Source organism: Mesoplodon bidens (assembly GCF_964165515.1).
Source record: "Mesoplodon bidens genome assembly, chromosome: 16".
NCBI classification, from domain to species: domain Eukaryota; kingdom Metazoa; phylum Chordata; class Mammalia; order Artiodactyla; family Ziphiidae; genus Mesoplodon; species Mesoplodon bidens.
Window position 1 is genome coordinate 27,310,725 of NC_138173.1, and position 17,105 is coordinate 27,327,829.

Genomic DNA, 17,105 nt, shown 5'->3' on the forward strand with positions numbered 1-17,105 from the left:
ACAAGAAAACTTCAGTCCAATATCCCTCATGAGCATAGATGTAAAAATTCTCAACAAAATATTAACAAACTGAGTCCCCAAAAAAGTATAAAAAGAAGTATACACCATAACCTAGTTGATTTATCTCAGTCATGCAAGGCTGGTTCGACACTCAAAAAGCAGGTAATGTAATCCATCATATCAGCAGATTAAAAAGGAAAAAGCATATGATCATTTCAATAGATGCATAAAAAACATTCAACAAAATCCAACATCCATTCATGATAAAAACTCCCAGTAAACTAGGAATTGAGAAAATGTTTCTATACTTGATAAAGACTATCTACTAAAACCTACTAAATCAGGTAACATCATAATTAATGGTGAGAAACTCTAAACTTTTCCGTCTAAGATCAGGAACAAGTTATTTTGTAGATATCAACAAATTGATTCTAAAGCTTATTGCCAACACTGTATTGAAAGAGATGAACAAAACTGGAGGACTGACACTACCTGACTTCAAGACTTATTATAAAGCTCCAATAATTAAGGCAGTGTAGAGTTGGTGAAAGAATAGACAAATAGATCAACAGAACACAATGCAGAGATGGACCCACATAAATATGTCCAACTGATCTTTGACAAGGGTGCAAAGGCAATACATTGCAGTAAAGATAGTCTTTTCAACAAATGATGCTGAAACAACCAGATATCCATCTGAAGAAAAAAAAAAGGAAAAGAAAAGAAAAAAAAAAGAATCTAGACCCAGACCTTATATCCTTCACAAAAATTAACTTTAAATTGATTATAGACCTAAATATAAAGTTCAACATTATAAAACTCTGAGTAGATAATACAGGAGAAAACCTAGATAAACTTGAGTATGGTGAGGTCTTCTTATATACAACTCCAACGACACAATTCATGAAAGAAATAATTAATAAATTTGACTTCCTTAAAATTAAAAAACCATAGAATGTACAACACTAAGATTGAACTCAAAGGTAAACTTTGGACTTTGAGTGATGAGGATGTGCCAGTGTAAGTTCATTAATTGTAGTAAATGGATCACACTGGTGGAAGATGTTGCTGATAAAGGAGGCTACGCTTTTGTGGGGACTAAGGATATATGGAAAATCTGTGTACATTCCCCTCAATTTTACTTTGAACATAAAAACACTCTAAAAAATATTAAAGTCAATTTTTAAGGAAGCATATTTGTGTAACTATAAATAAAGTAATTGCATTTCTTATTCTAGATAGTTTTATTCACACATATTATAGTTTCTCTCCATGCCTCTTGGAATGTGATTCCCAAAACTGGATGAAAACTCCATGTAAGGTCCTCTAGGGCTTAGTATAACATATGTTAAAAATAGTATTTCTAAACTTGTTTTATGCAACCTTACTGTTTAGTCAATTTGTGTTGCTATAACAGAACACCACAGACTGAATGGCTTATGAACAGCAGAAATTTATTCCCCACAGTTCTGGAGGCTGAGAAGTCCAAGATCAGAATATTAGCATGGTGGTGTTCTGGGTTGGAAAAATGGCTCCTAGTTATATCCTCACATAGTGGAAGAAGAGCATGGGAGCTCTCTGGGGTCCTTTTTATAAGGGTATTAATCCCATTCATGAAGACTCCACCATCCTGGTCTAATTACCTCCCCAAAGCACCCCCTCACAATACCATCACATTGGAGATTAAGATTCAACATATGAAGGGGGATGGTGCACAGACATTCAATTCATAACATTCTGTCCCTAGTCTCCCAAATGTTATGTCCTTCTCACATGCAAAATATGCTCATGTATACTCAACAACTCCAAAATTCATAACTAGTTCCAGCATCAATTCTAAAGTCTAAAGTCTAAAGTCTAATCTAAATGTTGTCTAAATCAAATATGAGGGAGTCTCAAGGTACAATTTATCCTCAGGAAAAATTCCTCTCCAGCTGTGAACCTGTGAAACCAAACAAGTCGTGTCCTTCCAAAGTACAATGGTGGCACAGGAATAGAATTAATATTAGTATTCCAAAAGGGAGAAATAGGAAAGAAGAAATGGATGACAGGTCTCAAGTAAGTTCAAAACCTAATAGGCATGCTCCATAAGATCTTAAATTTCAAGAACAATCCCTTTTGGCTGGATGTTCTCCCTTCCAAACCCATTGGGGTGACAGTGTCATCCCAACAGCTCAGCAGGGTGTTGCCTCCACTGTGAATCTCTGCAGTGACCAACCCCCCCCCCCCAAAATCAACCTCCTCTCTCTGGGCAGAGGCAAGGCTCCAAGAGCTGAGCTTCCAAGGCTCTGCTGGTTGGCCCCAACCCCATAGCTCCACTAGTCATCTGGTCTCCCACCTTTTGATATTGAAGTGGAAGAAACCCTGGCCTCTGGCCCCTGCATGCTGAGCCTGTGGTGCAAGTGGCCTCCCTGATGATCTCTGAATTGCCTCTGGGATTCTTCTTGTCTTATCTTGAAGAATAGTCTGTGATCACAGCTGAATAATTTTATGCTTTGGTCTTATAGGTTCTAAGAAGTCCAAGTCTTCCTTCATTTTTACCAATTTCTCTGTTTGCTTTAGTCCCAGTGGCAGTGTTTCTGCTAGCATAATCCCATCTCTATTTCTAGTTTTTGTTGAGATGGTTGATTAACTCCATGGTTCGCACCCACAACTAATCTTATCAAATGGTGGTATGCCATGCCTTTAGTATTCTCTTCCAAACATTCTCATTTTTTATAATATGGACAGTCTGAGAATTGTCCAAAATTTACGTTTTTATTCTTTTTTGCTTAAGAATTCCATCTTCAGTTTATTTTCTCCTCTTACATTTTTTTACAAGCAGTCAGGAGGAACCAAGTCCTTTTCAACAGTTTGTTTAGAAAGCTCTTCATCTAGATATCCAATTTCATCACTTGTGAGTTCTACCTTACCCAAAACACTAAGTCACAAACACAATTCAGCCAAGGTTAATGACATATTTCTATCATAGCAGTGGTGATGATAAAAATATGCACATGATATTACAGCAAAAAGCAGAAGATGCTGTTTTAACCCAATCTGCTTAGGGAAGGTAATACCTGAGTTTCATCTTGAATGCTGAATTGGACTGAACCAAACAAATGAACAAAAATATCCTCCTATCTTCCCCCACAGAAAAGGCATTATTTGAAGCACAGTCTCTGAAACTTCATCCTATATATGTATATTTATATAGTCCCGTTTTTCTCACATAGAAAATATCATGTAGATGAACATGGAGACAGGAAATGGAGATGGTAAAGCTGGATAAGTTGGTGAGGGTCAAACTGAAAAGTTCTGTGTCATACTAGCAGATTAAATTTTTTATGGATGAATCAGTCAAAATTTTAACTTAGTTACATTACTATGTAGTAAAAATTCGAGGAGGCCTGAGACTAATTCCATATAAACCAGTCAACCAGTCCAGGCAAGAACTAGCAAATGTTTGAGTAATGAGAACAAGCAGCAAGAGGAGATATTTAATAGGTTAGATTTATACCAAAAGATATATTAGATAAGGATTTTGAGGAACAGCAGGATTCAAGAGTGACCCATAGCGAATTCTCTGGCAGTCCAGTGGTTAAGACTCAATGCTTTCACTCCTGTGGGCCCTGGTTCAATACCTGGTCAGGGAGCTAAGATCCCACAAGTGGAATAGCACAGCCTAAAAATAAATAAATAAAAAGAAAGAAAGAAAAAGAGTGACTGCCAGATTTTAGGGTTAGGAAATTGGTGGGTAGTAGTGCCAATAAATGAATTAGAAAACACATAGTGTTTTTAAGTTTTTAGATGTTTTGAGTTAGAAGTAATTATGGAACATTCAATCATTGATATTGCTTAAAGTTTAAATTTATGGCTTTGGGATCCTCAAGAGAGATTAAAGCTAAAAAAATTAATCTGTTAGCCATAAATATAAAGAAGGCAGTTAAAACATTAAAAATAGAACATTAAGAAGTTATTCTAGGACAGTTTAAGAATGTGAAGAGAAATTAGTGACATTAGGAATTCTGGTATATCACTCTTTTTATTGCTGCATGTAAAACCACCCCAAAACTTAATGGATTAAAACAAAAATGATAAAATACAAATGGAGTTAATTAAATTTTTCTTTTTTTAATACTGGAGTAGAGTTGCTTAACAGTCTTGTGCTAGTTTCAGGTGTACAGCAAAGAGATCCAGTTATACCCATACATGTATTTATTATTTTTCAAAAAAAATTCCCATTTAGGTTATTAAAGAATATTAAGCAGAGTTTCCTGTTTAAATATAGCAGTGTGCATATGTCAATCCCAAACTCCCAGTCTTCACCCACACTTCCCCCCTGTTAACCATAAATTCATTCTCTAAGTTTGTGTGTTTATTTTTGTTTTGTAAATAAGTTCATTTGTAACTTTTATTTTTTTAGATTTCACATATAAGGGATATCCATGATATTTGTTTTTCTCTGTCTGACTTACTTCACTTACTATGATAGTCCCCAGTGTCATTCATATTCTGCAAATTACATTATTTTGTTCTCTTAATGGCTGAGTAATATTCCATTGTATATATGTACCACATCTTCCATATCTATTCATCTGTCAATGGACATTTAGGTTGCTTCCATGTTGTGGCTATTGTAAGTAGTGCTGCAATAAACATTGGGGTGCATGTATCCTTTTGAACTGTATTTTTCTTTTGATATATACCCAGGAGTGTGATTGCTGGATCATACGGTAGCTATATTTTTCTTTTCTTAATGAACCTCCATACTGTTCTCCATAGTGGCTGTACCAATTTACATTCCCACCAACAGTGTAGGAGGGTTCCCTTTTCTCCACACTCTCTAAAGCATTTATTGTTTGTAGACCTTTTGATGATGGCCATTCTGACTGGTGTGATGTAATATCTCATTGTAGTTTTGATTTGCAATTCTCTAATAATTAGCAATGTTGAGCATCTTTTCATGTGCCTCTTGGCAATGTGTATGTCTTCTTTGGAGAAATGTCTATTTAGTTTTTCGGTCCATTTTCTGATTGGCTGCTTGTTTTTTAAATATTGAGCTGCATGAGCTGTTTGTAAATTTTGGAGACTAATTACTTGTTGATCATATCATTTGCAAATATTTTCTCCCATTCTGTTGGTTATCTCTTTGTCTTCCTTGTGGTTTCCTTCATTGTGCAAAAGCTTTTGAGTTTAGTTAGGTCCCATTTGTTTATTTTTATTTTTATTTCCATCACTCTGGGAGACAGATCAAAAGAGATATTGCTGAGAATTAAGTCAGCAAACATTCTGCCTATGTTTTCCTCTAAGAGTTTTTTAGTATCTGACCTTCCATTTAGGTCTTTAATCCATTTTGAGTTTATTTTTGTGTATGATGTTAAAGAATGTTCTAATTTCATATTTTTATATGTAGCTGTCCAGTTTTCCCAGCATCATTTATTGAAGAAACTGTCTTTTCTCCATTATGTATTCTTGCATCCTTTGTCATAGATTAATTGACCATAGGTGTGTGGTTTATTTCTGGATTTTCTATCCTGTTCCATTGATCTATATTTCTGGTTTTGTGCCAGTACCATACTGTTTTGATGAGTGTAGCTTTGTAGTATAGTCTAAAGTCAGGGAGCCTGATTCCTGCAGCTCCGTTTTTCTTTCTCAAATTGCCTTGACTATTTGGGGTCTTTTGTGTCTCCATACAAATTTTAAGATTTTTTGTTCTAGTTCTGTGAAAACTGCCATTGGTAATTTGTTAGGGATTCCATTGAATCTGTAGACAGCCTTGGGTAGTATAGTCATTTTGACAATTTTTCTTCTGGCAGTCTTGCCTGAAGACTTGCCATTCATGTGGCTGCATTTAACTTATAGATCACCTGGAGATGGGTCTCAGGTGAGAAAACTGGATAGACTGGGTTCTATTTCTATACAGCAGTCTTTGATCACAAGCTGCTTTTCAATATTCCAAGAGAGTGAGGGCTGACCCTGCAAAGTCTCTTGAGGACTAGGCTCCAGATCTCAACAATGTCATTTGTACCACATTCTCTTGGTGTAAGCAAGAAAAAAGGCTAGCTCAGATTGGGGTGAGGAAATATACTTCACCATCTTCAGTAAGGAGCTGCAAAATATTGTGGTCAATCTATCACATTTGGGAAACACCAATATGTATGAATAAAACTAGAAAGAAAAGGCTGAAAAAAAATTAGACACAATATTAGTAAGTGTAGAAGAATCATTAGAGAGTTATGTCATGGAAGCCAAAAGAAGAAAGCATATTAAACAAAAAAGATTGTTTAAGAGGGTCAAATTTCCTAGAGAATTAAAGTACCACTTGACCTAATGACTCAGTGTGTCTATTAGATTTAGTAATTAGAGGCCCTTGGTGAACAGAATGAGAACAGTTTTAGTGGCAGAGTAGGGATAAAAGACAGTTTTAAGTTTATTGAAAAGTAGATGGAGTAAGAAATGGACATAGCCTTGTTAGTTTACTTTCTAGAGTTTTGGATGAGAGGGTTGTAGCATGAGATTCAGAGTCATGTAATGGTTCTCTTTTTTTTAATGGGAGAGATATGAATATATCTATAGGCTTAAGAATAAGAACTAATAGGGAGTTAAAGATTGGAGAAAGACAGATATATACAAGGAGACAGAGACAAACAGGGAACAGTGATAGTACTGGAGTTGGAGAGAGAGAAAGGAAAAGAGGAAGAGACAGAGAGAAAGAAATGTGGAGACAGAGAAGAAGACACAGAGAGAGATATGCATATACACACAGAGACAGAGACAGAGAGAGAAAAAAAAAACTCAGGAAGAGACATAGAAAAATGGAGAGAAAGAAAAAGAGGTAGAGAGGCATAAAGAAACTGAGAAAACACACACTCAACACACCACCCAGATGGGCACAAAGCCATAGAGAAAGTCACGTGGAGACATGGAGACTGGGAGAGGCATACACACAGTCTCCCCATGCATAAAGTAAGTCAGAAACAGAGAGATGAGACAGACACAAAGACAGAGACACAGAAACTGACACAGTGAATAAAAATAAATGGTTTCAAGGACAAATGTGAAGGATTGACCATGGACAGGACAAAAAATCTCATCCTTGAGAATGGAAAGGGATTAGAATGAGTGTTGATGCATGCAAATTTACAGGAGTTGAAAGAAACAAACAGGGTGAATTCAAGTGTGATAGTCTCAATATCTTTGAAAAGATTAGGAGATGAAATCTTTCTGCTGAAAACATTGGGCAGTGGTCATTAGAGCAGTGGTTTCAGACGTGGCTGCATGTTAGAATCAACTTGGAAAGAAATTTTAAGTACAATTGCTTGGGCCCAACCTTCAGATTCTTATTTAATTGCTCTGGTACGAGTTTGACCGTGAGAAAATAAATATCTTTGGGTGAATTAAAAATACAGACAGACTTAAGAACCCTTAGTTAGAGCTTTAAGGATAGCACTAAAATTTTGGAATCATTCCTGTGAATAATGTTCCAGGGAGCAGACAGTAACAGAGTGAAAGGATTGATGGGTATACTCACAGCCGTATGGAGATTAGAACCCCCTCAATAATCTCACCACTCTACTTGGTCATATAGTTTCTGTATTAGTACTCAGATGTCCAAGCAGTGAGGAGGAAGAGATTGTAGAATTTTCTAGGAACGGTGAGACCTAACAAGATAGAATAGAAGAGTCTGCTGAGACATAGTGCAAGTGAACAAGGATCTAGGCTTGTTAAGGAAGGGAGCTGCAAGTGTCCAGATAGGCTGGAAGAAAGCAAAAGAATCATGAAACCATAGGAATAAGGAGAAAGGAGAGATATAGCAAGGACATATTTGAGGTAAATGTACAGAATTTTAGGCCAACAATGTGTTATTTAGGAAGGTGTTTAGAAATAGCTAAAATGAAACAGCTATGAGTCTAGGGTGTGGAGTAAGGTTAAATGAAGGCAAAAATCAATGGAAACCGAGGAGACTACAGAACTGCACCTACGGTGGCACAGAGGCTGCCAATATTGAAGATAAAGTCACTTGGGTTGGTTTTTGTAGAAAAAAAATTTTTTTTTTGCATGAGAGAGATCAAACAATGGTTTGGAAACCAAAATAGGAAACTGAAAGAATGTAGACAGTTTAAATCACTTGCTTAGAAATTTAAAGAAATGTTTGGCACCTAGATCAGGGCCTGGTTCATAGTAAGCACTGAATAACTATTAGTATTACTATTAAGGTAAATAAATAGAGCCAACACTAAACCTATCCAACTCAAAAGACCGTTTTTTTTTTTTTCAAATATACTAAGAAGTTTCATTTTCTACCATGTAACTATCCACCAAACCCAGCAGTTCACTGTGGAGAATAAAATTCTACTCTAAACTGAGCAATCTGGCTAGAATTGCCAGCACAATAAACCTTGTCAGCCTAATTACAACACTCTTACACACAAACCTCTCAGATTAATGGAGGTTGGTAAAGGCCCAACTCTCCGCAAGGAGCCCTTCCTCTCTGCCCTTTCGCTAATTACCACTCTTGTAACCACAATGACCTCAGGGAGGCACTGCTTCTAGCACTCTTACTTCGGTGAATACTGGCAGGCTAGAATATTAAGCACCTTCTATAAAGTCTGGGGAATATCTCTTAACTCGCATCAAAAAGTAGCACTCATAATCAGTGATTCACAAGCCTGGTGTGCATCAGGGTCTTGGGGAGATTTGAATTCTAACATTTAGTGAGGACATCCATGCTCATTTTCAATAAGAATTCAGGAAAGAAGATCCTTATGTAAGCTGCTTGGTTGTGGTCTGAAGATCAACTCGGAAAAACACTGCATTATTTCCATGTTGTGTAAACTTGTTAACCGTAGGGCACACCTGGGTAATTACTAAAAATAAAATTTTGGCCCTTTTCCCTAAAGCATATTATTTTGTATATAGAAATTTGATGTGGGAATCCATATGTATGAGAAGAACCTCCAGGTGATTCTTTTGATAAAGAAAGTTTGGAAAACTCTGCCTTAACTAACTTGACTCAGTAGATTCTCACATTCCTGAATCAGTAAGCACTGTGAGTATCCTAGAGCTTTGCTGCTCAAAGTGAGGTCAGAGAATCCACAGCACTGGTATCACCTAGAAGAGTTTTAGAAACTCAGAATCTTGGACCCAACCCCAAACTGGTGAGTTAGCATCTACATTTTACTAAAATCACCAAGTCATTAACAGGTATGTTAAATTTTGAGGCTAAAGAGCTTCCTGCCTGGCTAAAGAAACCCTATCTCCTCACCCCCAGCCAACTTTAATTTGGAAGAGGCCATCTTTCTTTTTCCACTGGAAAACATGGTCCTAATTCCTGTCAGCACCTTTTCTACAGGGATGGACCAAACAAGATTCTTATATCATTCACTACTTCATCTCAGATAGTATTCTCCAAGCCAACCCCCTCACTCACAAAAGCTGAGAATCACAGTCAACTCATCTTGGATGATATCTCTCCAGGATCCCTAACACCTCTGAATAAAGAGTACAATTAGGACCAATGAGCAGGTGTGGAGCAATATATACCAACTCAATATTGGAAACCAGGGAACTAAGAATCAGAGCTGTCCACGGATGGCAAAAGGCAGATATCAGAGAGTAAATTGAGTTGTGCTTCACAGGAAGCTTCAAAGAATATGATGGAAGGTTATCTGATGGAATGCTGAGGAAAAGATTCCAGAACCTAATGTATAATTTCTTACTTTCAATACCCCTGCCAGTCATTATTTTCTATGCTTATAAGTATTAGTATGTAATAATTTTCATGTCCTAAAAAGCAATATTATCCTTTATATCAGTATTTTCCAAAGTGTGTTCTACATTTATGTTTATGTAATGTTATATTTTAAAAGTTGCAATAATTAAATAAGTTTGAGAATCAGTCATTGAACTAACAAGTTTTCATTATTGAACTTCTCAGAGCCTTTAATATGTTGATGTTTCTTATGACCTTCCAAGGTGAGGACAAAGAATGCAGTGTTTTTCAATATTATTTGAATATAGATTACTTTTTTTTTTGTACAGAACTTCTCATAGCATTATGTTCTGTGGAACACAAATTGGAAAATAAAAATATATAAAGTAAGTCCTCAAATGCATAAAATCCCGTAAGAATGTGTTCAGTATTTTCCTACCTAACATAACATCTATAAGCTCTGCCACCTTACATGGGAAAATGATACTGCAAATAAACATATATCATCACAATTATGTAGTTTGTGACATTTTAGCTTCCACATCTTTCAAAATATAAGCTACTCCAGTCCTATTAATAATCTTAGTATTTTTTTCACATAGGCTTCACTGCATTTGACATGCTTGAAACATTATAAAGCAATAAAATATTGGATTTTCCCCATTTTATTTACAAATTGAATTATTTAGGATATATAAACATGTTTTTAGTTGTTGCCATAGTACCAGATAGTATTATCTGATTTTATTTTAATTTGGTAAGTCAGCATTTTTATTAATGGATATTAAAATAATCATCAAAACTGCAGAAAAAAATGTATCTCAAATTTAGTGTCTTCCCTTTACATTTGAAAAATCTGGCCCTTTCTCAAATTCTGCCACTGGTATAATAATTCAACATGAACTTATTTCTTGGCAAAACTCAGATTATCCCACTGACCTCCGTATTTGATGACAGCAAATAAGCTATGTAATGTGTGAATACATACAGGCAAACACATACACCCTCACACACTACAATCTGATGGGAATTGCCAATCCAATCACGTGGGCTCTCCTAATGATAAATGCTGATGATTGCATCAGCAGCTGCCATTGGAATCAATTACTAAGATGGCTAAAGCAGTCACATTGGCTTTATTGTATTCTGGTCATTTCATGTTTATAACTCAGTTCTTTCAAAGTCACTTTAAATGGATTTGAGATAGGAGCATTTCTTCAATCAGCTTTCATGACAACTAGTTCCATGCTCCATACTGATGCAATAAAAATATTTTCATTTTTCCCTTTGCACCTCGAGAATGAAATAACACATGCTATATAAGCATTCCGATATTGCAATGATTTATCATCCGGAAAAAATGAGATTCCAATATTACTTTGAAGGAGATGAGGAACTGCCAATGTAAACAGTCAGAGAGAATTCTCATTGTGCTGAATCAGATGCATCTGAGCCCTTTCGGTATTTTTCAATCCACATTTTATACTGTAAATATACACTTAAAATGGTAGTAACGTTAAATTGAAATGTATAATTTTGAATAACCAAAATAGTATATTTTAAAAAATCTAGCTCTAAGTTGAAAAATCTATTGGAAAAAAATTGTAAAGATTCCTTTAAAAATGAATTAGCTGGGCTTCCCTGGTGTTGCAGTGTTTAAGAATCTGCCTGCCAATACAGGAAACACAGGTTCGACCCCTGGCCCAGGAAGATCCCATATGCCGGGGAGCAAATAAGCCCTTGTGCCACAACTACTGAGCCTGCACTCTGGAGTCCATGCTCTGCAACAAGTGAAACCATGACAATGAGAAGCCCATGCACCACAATGAGGAGTAGTCCCCCCTTGCCTCAACTAGAGAAAGCCCATGTGCAGCAACGAAGACTCAACACAGCCAAAAATAAAAACAAATAAATAAATTAATTTAAAAAATGAATTAGCTAAAATAGTTTCAAAAGTAAAACAGTAATTTAGAAACTTATTTTGATAACATTAGAATACTTGATAACTCCAGTGCCCAGTTTCCTGGGAAACAGAATTATAGTTCAAATAACAAGAAGTGTATGAAAGCTATAGTTATAACTGAGAACAGGTCTTGTTTATGAGACTAAGGTTTGGCAAATTGAGTCATGGTGTCTGTATATCAGCTATGCATATTAAAACAAATTTACTTTTTATTATTTATATCTGTGGCATGGATCCAATCATTTTAATTACCCAGAGATAAAATGTCCATCCAGGGCTTCCCTGGTGGCGCAGTGGTTGAGAGTCCGCCTGCCGATTCAGGGGACACGGGTTCGTGCCCCGGTCCAGGAGGATCCCACATGCCACGGAGCAGCTGGGCCCATGAGCCATGGCCGCTGGGCTTGTGCGTCCGGAGTCTGTGCTCCGCAACGGGAGAGGCCACAGCAGTGAGAGGCACGTGTACCGCAAAAAAAAAAAAAAAAAAAAAAGTCCATACAGTTTCAGTTGCTTAAAAATGTACTACACTACCTTCTATACTTTTTCTCTCCCTTATCTAGTGCTCAAAATACATTAATGTCCAGATGTAGTTGAAATTATTACTGTATGCTTTTTCCTCTTTCCTCAGGTCCAGTTTTGTGTTTCTAACTAGAGACACTGATTATCAATGTAGGATAATATTATGGACTGAATACTTGTGTCTCCTTAGAATTCATATGTTGAAGCCCTAACGCCATTGTAATGGTATTTGGAGATAGGGACTTTGGGAGAAAAATAGGTTTAGATGAGATCATGAGGGTAGGGCTATCATGAAGGGAATAGTACCCTTATAAGAAGAGACACTCATTATTTTTATTTCTATATGCTTTCCTTCTAAATCTGGAAAATATCCTCAAGTTTGTCAACTCACTAGTGATCTCTTTTCCACAATATCATTATTACTCAATAAATACCCTAATATTGATTTTGACTATTTTATTAGCCTTGTTTTCTTTCAATCTTTTAGTTTAATTATTTCACTTCTATTTTCATCTTAGACACTGACTTTGAAATTCATCCTTTTCAATACATTTTTTAGCTTATACATTTGACACTTGAACAACATGGACTTGAACTGTGTCTATCCATTTACACATGGATTTTTTTCAATAAATACGTACTATAGTACTACACAATCTGAGGTAGGTTAAACCTGTGGAAACAGAGGGTGGACTGTAAAGTTATAGGTGGATTTTCTACTGTGTGGGAGTTCACTCCAACCCCTGCAATGTCCAAGGTTCAACTGTATTTTCCATATACCTTCTGTTTTTTGCTTTTTCACAGGAGCAATATGCTTCTAACCCATAAAAACACAAAATATTTTTTAAACTTTGTTTCCTAAGATGTAACCTATTTTACAAAGTTTGCTCTTCCTCTAAATCTTCTGAATAAGCTTCTAATATCATTCTATAGCCTCTAATGATAGGCCATAGCATTTTGTTTTTTCTTCCTCAAGTTAGAAGAGATTTGTCCAGATAGGGGTTCACTAATCAACACTAATATGACTCTATTTATTCCACTTCAGAGTCACTTAGATGTGAGTAAAAATGTTATTGTGAAGTCTGCACACGGAGGGTAGGTTGTTTTAAACAACAAGTTTGCAATGTGGTTAGGCATAGCCTTCAGTAGAGTTCTGCTGAATGCAAGTAAAGCATCCACTTCCTTCATGGCTGAATCTCCCATATGGTGAATGAATGGACAAGAAAAAGACACTGACTCTAATTATGCTCTGTGGCCAGCACTCTTCCTTTGCCCTTCATCACACACCCAGCCATCCAAAACCTGCACGTGGAGACTTTCACTATTTGAAGTAAGAGGCAGTGATTCTCTGTCAGTATCCCCACTCAGGTTCTTTTCTTTTTTTTTTTTAGTTATCCACATAAGCCATAAAATGAGATGCCAATATAATTTGGGTCAGGAAAACAATACTTTGGGTTCCCCTTCAAACAATGCTAACACAATAGATGTTTGACTATTTAGACTTGACTTGCTGGAAGAATCTTTGAAACAGTGCCAATAGAGCACAGAACAGACATTTCTTAACTCTACTTATTTTCAGGACAGTATATTTGGGTTTGCTGTATTACAAATGGCAAAACATAGCTGCATCATCAACTTCAGAAGTCACTTCAGCATCAGAAGTTTTGTAGTTAGAGGAAAAGCATTTCACATTTTGCCAATCTGTTGACTCTTAAAAAACTTCATGGATAATGCTGTTAAAAGTTTTTATCCTCATAAGTATGTTATATAATTGGTTCAGGCAAACAAAGAAAAGGCTAAAGAGATATAATTTTATGAGCAGTCACCCTTCAACTATTTCTCACATAATAAAAAATATATTTACACATAATTAATGAGGTAAACAATGGATTATCATTTTAGGCCTGAAATATACAAACATAATTGAGCCATAATGTTATAGGGAAAGAGTTAAGAAAGTCGCCATTCCTTTTCAAGCTGTAATTGAATCAAACACACGTGTTGATAACAAAATTATAGGGGGTTCTACGTTTACAAACTTTTAGCCTCTTGTATACCAAGAACTGCTCAAAGGAAGAGAGGAGGCAGAAGGAGGTTGAACTAATTAGAGGACATACTAATTACTATGTTGATGTTTCAGCACAGCCAGTTTGCTAGTCAATAGCAGAGTCCAAGCGAATGCCTACAATTTTATGTTGTCTTAAAAATATCTGTGAATTTTCAAAGACATATTTAGCATCCTGGTAGATTGCCTATGACCTTGTTAATCTGTAACAAAGCATCTCTAATATACTTATCTAAAAGTTTTCACCATTAAAAGGCAGGAATCTAAAGATCTGGGGCTTTGTAACACACAAGTTTTTACCTGCTGACCTGGACACTTTATACAGCTCCTAGATGACCCTCAGCATTGACACAGCAACATTTGGTTTTGTGTTTGTCTTCTTAGGGGAGCATCTGGTATTAACCCCAATCTTTTTTTTTTTTTAATTGCCTGGTAATTGGTATATACCTATATTTCTCTTTAGATAGGCATAAACCAATTAACTTCAAGTGTTCTGATATAAAACTTATTTTTCTTAGGCTGGGAACACTGAGTAATTTGAATTGCTCTGACAGCTGACATCAGAATTTCTACACAGAACAATATGTGTCTTCTCCAGCTTTGAGTTATAGCTCAGTGTTCTCTGGAAGAACCTTGGTCAAATTTTGCTATATGGGCATAAAAAAGACAGGCCAGCCCTCTCCCTCAGCTCTCACCATACAATTAATTTGCTCTCCATCTTCAGAAAAAGAGTAAATTAAAACATGAACCTGCATAGTATAGTAGCAAAAAATAGACTCTGAAGCCAGGGAGCTTCAGTCAGAATGCTAGCTCACTTGTTTATTAAAGGAGTGATATTGTATAGGGTATTTAAACTTCTGGTATAATTGAACAGATATCATAGGATAGCTATGAGGATTATATTACTTAATTAGAACAATTGAAGTTGCAAAAATTTTTGTGAGGAATTGCTTCTTCTAAAAACTCTGCCTCCTCAATGTTTTCATATATATAATATGGAATGGAGAAGGAAATGCCCACTGGACTATCTCAAAGTCAAGTCTTCGTGTATATTACCTGTAGTCATAATTTTTGTCAAACAAGGTTAATAAAAGGAGTTAGAATATTTATCCCTTTAAAAGCAGTTGCCCTGTGGTAAGCAAAAACTGATGTTTATTTGCCTTTTTGTATGAAAACAAAAAACAAATAAGTCCATATATTTATGGTCTTTTGAAAAAGTAATATTTCAAGCAGAGAGATGAAGTTAGAGCAATAATGAGTGGCCATTTGCTTATTCATTCATAAATATTTATTGAGTGCCTACTATGCTCTGAGCATTATTCTAGCCACTGGGAATATAAGAGTGAGCAAAGCAAACAAGTATCCCTTATCTATGGAACTTGGATTCTAGTGGCAAGAGACAGACAACACAATATTTAAATTATAATCTACACATGTAGAAGTAAACACATATACACACAGAAGGAGATAAATGATACAGTTAAAAATAGAAAAGCAAAGTTTAAAAGTATAGGAGGCTCAGGAGGTAAAGGGCTTTAGGAGGGCTGGGAGTGAGATTACAGTTTAAGCAAAATGGTCAAGTCAGTCCTTATTAAGAAGGTGAAATCTGAGAAAAGACCTAAAATAATGTTTGTTTGTTTGTTTTTGCGGTACGCGGGCCTCTCACTGCTGTGGCCTCTCCCGTTGCGGAGCACAGCCTCTGGACGCACAGGTTCAGTGACCATGGCTCACGGGCCCAGCCGCTCTGTGGCATGGGGGATCCTCCCGGACCAGGACACGAACCGGTGTCCCCTGCATCGGCAGGCGGACCCTCAACCACTGCGCCACCACCTAAAATAATGTTTTTAACATCTTTTTGATAGTAAATAAAGGGAACATTGGGGTGGGAGGCTAAAAACTTTCCATGATCCTGAAATGTTGCCTAATTACTTAAGTAGGCCTGGCCTAGAAAAGTAAAATAAACTCTGGTTTTGACGAGGACCTAAAACACTTAAATAAATGTTAATAATAGCATCAGATAAGGGCTGTAGTTTGGTCCATTCTGGATACCAAGCTCTTAACAAAAATCGTCATATGCATAAAGAACAGATTTGTGGTTACCAAGGGGGAGTGGGAGGGAAGTACTGGGAGTTTGGAATTAGCAGATGCAAACTGTTATATATGCCATGGATAAGCAACACGTTCCCACTGTATAGCACAGGGAACTGTATTCAATATCCTGTGATAAACCATAGTGGAAAATGTCATGAAAAAGAATATATATATATATATATATATATATATATATATATATATATATATATATATATATATATATATATATATGCAACTGAGTCACTTTTCTGTCCAGCAGAAATTACACAACACAGTAAATCAACTATACTTCAATAAAGTTTTTTAAAAGGGTAATGAACATATTCATTACCTCCAAAAAAAAACTATCATATGCAATTCTCCTGAGCCTTGTTTCTATCATCTATTCATCATTCAATCAAGAAATATTATTTTAGTTTAGACCATATAGGATTATCAAAAAAGTCCATTGAAATAGAAACTACACACATTTTTTCAGAGTTAATTTAGGCTTATATATATATATTTCACCAACAATGCAGGGTCAATAGCTGTAGCTAGGACATGAACGCTAGACTCAATTGGGGAAATGCATCTGCCTTATATGTCTATTTCTTCTGCTGGTTGCCTTTATTAATTTTTGTCCCATCGTAAGAGTGGTCTTGTGTCTTTCAAGCCCTTATTCTCACTCACCAATCAAGAGCTTGAAGAAATTTTCCTATGAGTGAATTTCATCAATTGATTGCTATATGAGTTGTTCCCCATGCTACAGTTTACAACAAGCTAAAGACCTG